This window comes from Bison bison, unplaced genomic scaffold, assembly GCF_000754665.1.
Source record: "Bison bison bison isolate TAMUID 2011002044 unplaced genomic scaffold, Bison_UMD1.0 scf7180017864453, whole genome shotgun sequence".
Classification (NCBI taxonomy): Eukaryota; Metazoa; Chordata; class Mammalia; order Artiodactyla; family Bovidae; genus Bison; species Bison bison.
In genome coordinates, this window is record NW_011495015.1 from 4,231,909 (window position 1) to 4,236,130 (window position 4,222).

General features: G+C 44.7%; 1 long non-coding RNA gene across 1 annotated transcript in view; it reads right to left on the minus strand.

Moving 5' to 3' along the window:
- Nucleotides 1–2,618, minus strand: part of LOC105002471 — a 16,496-nt gene extending 13,878 nt beyond the window's left edge. Inside the window, exon 1 of the long non-coding RNA XR_826968.1 lies at nt 2,452–2,618. This is a non-coding gene — a long non-coding RNA (uncharacterized LOC105002471). The remainder of the gene's footprint in view (nt 1–2,451) is intronic.
- Between the last annotated feature and the right edge of the window lie 1,604 nt (nt 2,619–4,222).

Sequence of the window (4,222 nt, forward strand, 5' to 3'; positions counted from 1 at the left end):
GCAGTCACCATCTGCAGTGATTTTGGGGTCCCCAAAAATAAAGTTTCTCACTGTTTCCATTTTCCCCATCTATTTGCCATGAAGTGATGGGACCAGATGCCGGGATCTTAGTTTTCTGAAAGTTGAGTTTTAAGCCAACTTTTTCACTCTCCTCTTTCACTTTCATCAAGAGGCTCTTTAGTTCTTCTTCAATTTCTGCCATAAGGGTGGTGTCATCTTCATATCTGAGGTTATTGGTATTTCTCCCAGCAATCTTGATTCCAGCTTGTGCTTCCTCCAGCCCAGCATTTCTCATGATGTATTCTGCATATAAGTTAAATAAGTAGGGTGACAATATACAGCCTTGACGTACTCCTTTCCAGATTTGGAACCAGTCTATTGTTCCATGTCCAGATTAATTTCAGGTAAATTGATCTGTTTACAGTATTAAGAAAAAAATAGGTCTTTTTATTTATTCAATTACATTTTTATGTCCTTCAAGAAAATATTACAGTTTTTAAAATATATAGGTGTACACATTTCTTATTAAGTTCATTCTAGATGTTCTTTTTTTTTTAACACTCTTATAAATGAGGTAGATTGCCTCATTACATTTTATAGCTAAATACTGCCTGTTTATTGAAATGCTGCTGAATGTGGATATTAATTTTTAAATCAGTCCACCTAGCTGAATTACCATCTGTTGTTTCAGAATTTCACCCAATTGATTCTTTTGTACTTTCTGTGTAAACAACTACATTGTCTGAAAATAGTAATAACTTTGTATCCTCAATTGAAATATCAATGCCTCATATTTTTCTCTAATTACATGACCAATGCTTTTATAACAACAAATTTTAATTTGAGATGATTCCACAAAGTATCATCTATTATAATGACCTATTATTTAATGACATAGCTAAGAATTATATACACTATATATATAGAGAGAGAGACATATTGAGACTGAGGAAAGATAAAACTTGGTAAAATCACTTTAAATAATTTTTTTCAGTTACCTTTTTCTTTAAAAGACTGTCAACTTTAAAGAAAAATATCATTTTCTCATATTTATTATTATCCCAGCTGAGATTTTATCATGTATCCGTATAACAGGGGCTCCCCAAGTGGCTCAGTGGTAATAAAGGTACCTGCCAATGCAGGAGACTTGGGTTCGATCCCTGAATTGGGAAGATCCCCTGGAAAAGGGAATGGCTACTCACTCCAGTATTCTGGCCTGGAGAATCTCATAGATAGAGGAGCCTGGTGGGCTACCGTCCATGGGCTCACAAAGAGCTGGACACAACTGAGCAACTAACACTTTCACACCTGAAACCAATATAATGTGACATGTCAGTGAAAGTCACTCCATCGTGTCCAACTCTTTGCGACCCCATGGACTGACTATACAGTCCATGGAATTCTCCAGGCCAGAATACTGGAGTGAATAGCCTTTCTCTTCTCCAGGGAATCTTCCCAACCCAGGGATCGAACCCAGGTTTTCCACATTGCAGGCAGATTCTTTACCAGCTGAGCCATGTTAATTATGCCTCAAAATAAAACCCAAGCCAACAACTCAGCTTCTCACTAGCCACAGGGCTGGTGGCCGCCATGGGCTCAGCACGGATCCCAGACCACTTGCATCACTGCAGAAAGTTCTACGGGGCAGCACTGGCTGAGCCATCACTTCTGCCACAGAGCCAAGAACTTGACACAGTCACCCTCAGAAAAGCAAAGTCAGGCAGACTTGACTCCACCTCCTCCCGGCGGAGGCTTCCTATTTCTAGGAGCGACAGCAGTTCTCTGCTGCTGGAGATGGACAGCCTCAAGGTGCCAATCCAGGGAACAGTCTTTTATGCAACATATTTCCATGACAAAAGGAAGCAGTCATGTGGCTGGTGTCATCCAGACCATGGGTTCAGGGGTCTTTTTATATTTTTTAAAGAGTAAATGAGAGGCAATAACTCCTGCTTTCCCTTCCATTCAGTTCCTTCAGGGTCCTTGAGCTCCAAGGCAGGTATGGGAACCATGCTGTTCTCCCTGCGTCCAGCCCTCTGCCCAGCTCCCAGGATGGGAAGGGAAGAAAAGACAATGTCACCTTGTCCCTTAGGAAACACTTGTTCAAAGTTATGTGTCCACAGCAGGGCAGGCTGGAGTGCACCAGCTGGACAGGTGAGGGCCCATGAAGCCAAGGGCCACGGGTCCAAAGGTGGGGAGAACCCAGCTCCCCATCCCCGCTCCCCACATACCCCACCCCCCTTTCCTTCTGCAGATGGAGAGCTGGCCAAGTTCCTTCCCTGGGAACACTGAACTCCTGGGCTCAGCCTCCAGCTCCTGCTCAGAGCCCAGTGTCATCAATGAACTGAGGTCTGAGGGCAACCCAGCAGCCGGTTGCTCTGTCCCTTAAAAAAAAACAAAAATAGCAGAGACTTCCGCTCCAGAGCCTATGCGTGGAGCCGAGCCACCGCCTACCTTGGGCGTGGGATGAAACCCTGGGGAAAAGTCCTGACTGCGTGAATGCCCAGAGCTGCTGGAGACCAGAGCTGTGACCTCTTGGAGTTCGCAGGACCATCTTCCTTCCACGGAGGCTCTTAGGAAGGAGAATTAGCCTAGTATAAGCTGCAGCTGCTGCTGCTTACAGTAACAGCAACGACAATAATAGCATAGTGGCACTTTCACTTTTCCTTCATCAACTTCCTTAATTCTCACAGCAACCCTGCCTGGAAGTTCTTCTCCTACCTTCATCCTGCAGATGGGGAGACTGGCTTTGTTGTTGTTTAGTCACTCAGCCGTGTCCAACTCTTTGGGACCCCATGGACTGTAGACCGCCAGGCTCCTCTGTCCGTGGGATTCTCCAGGCAAGAATACTGGAGTGAGTTGCCATTTCCTTCTCCAGGAGATCTTCCTGACCCAGGGATCGAACCTGTATCTCCTGTGGCTCCAGCATTGGCAGGCGGATTTTTTACCACTGAGCCACATGGGACGCCCCCTATGAATAATTGCTCGATATTTATTTGAAGGCAATGTTTCCATGGCCCAAACAGAAAAACCAAAACCCCTACAGTTGAGCAGACAATCCTCTTCAGAAAGCAGACTGTTAATTGTATGTGAAATTTTTTACCACTGTTTTTTCCCCCAAATTTATCTATGTCAAAGAAACCGTAATAATGTGCCATGTTGACAATACTACTTGAATTTGGGGGCAACATAAGAGAAGCTCGGAGAAAATAAATAACCTTGTTAAGAAAACCCCTAATGCTTTTGCATGTCACTCATTTTTAAATGCTACAAAAGATGCCTGAGAATTGACCTTGAAAGCCAGCTCCTGGGGCCACATGTGATTCACTATGGTCTTACTATTCTCATCAGCCGGGAGGATCTAAGTTATTAATACACTGGAGGGAGCTTTCTGGCTTCCAAGTGATGTCTTCGGTATTAGCTAATCTGGATGTTCAGAAGAGCCTGGGAAGATGCGTGATGTGACCTTAGTTCGATCAGAAGGTGATAAAACTCAGGTTCAGGAGGGTGTTAAACAACTCACTCAAGGTCATGTGGTCGGAAGGAGCCGCTGCTGCAGATGGAAAAAGCATCCAGAATCCAGATAAGCCAACCATCCCTGACGCCCTGGTGAGATGCGGTTCAATGACTCAAGTGTCTTTGATGCTGTCAGAAAGTGAGAGTGCTTCTGAGCTGATTGTTAGCAGGAAAAAGGCTATTTAGATTATTACAGATGTTCAGGCCTGAAAATGAAGGAAATCAGGTAGCTGTGAATTTAACGAGTGCATAGAGAAATTCCATAATGCCTCAGACTCCCTAGGTCCCAGGCTCACAACTCTATCATCACAAAGACACAGGAAGGTGTGAGATTCACCAAGGTAATGTTGGGTCCTCATAATGACTCACAGGGCTTCCCTGGTGGGCTCAGGCTGTAAAGAATCTGGCAAGAGACCTGGGCTTGATTCCTAGGTCGGGAAGATTCTCTGAAAGAGTAAGTGGCAACCCACTCCAGTATTCTTGCCTAGAAGATCCCATGGACAGAGGAGCCTGGTGGGCTACAACCCATGGGGTTGCAAAGGGCGACTAATACTTTCACTTTTCAATGACTCATAACTGTGGAGTGAGATTCCATAACAAATCAACCAGGCTGGAAGGAGGAGGCTGAAAATCCTCAAGCCCGGAACCCTGCAAACTTGCTGACAACAGAGTTCACGGCCAAGTTCCCTCTTTACCCCAAAGTCACTGG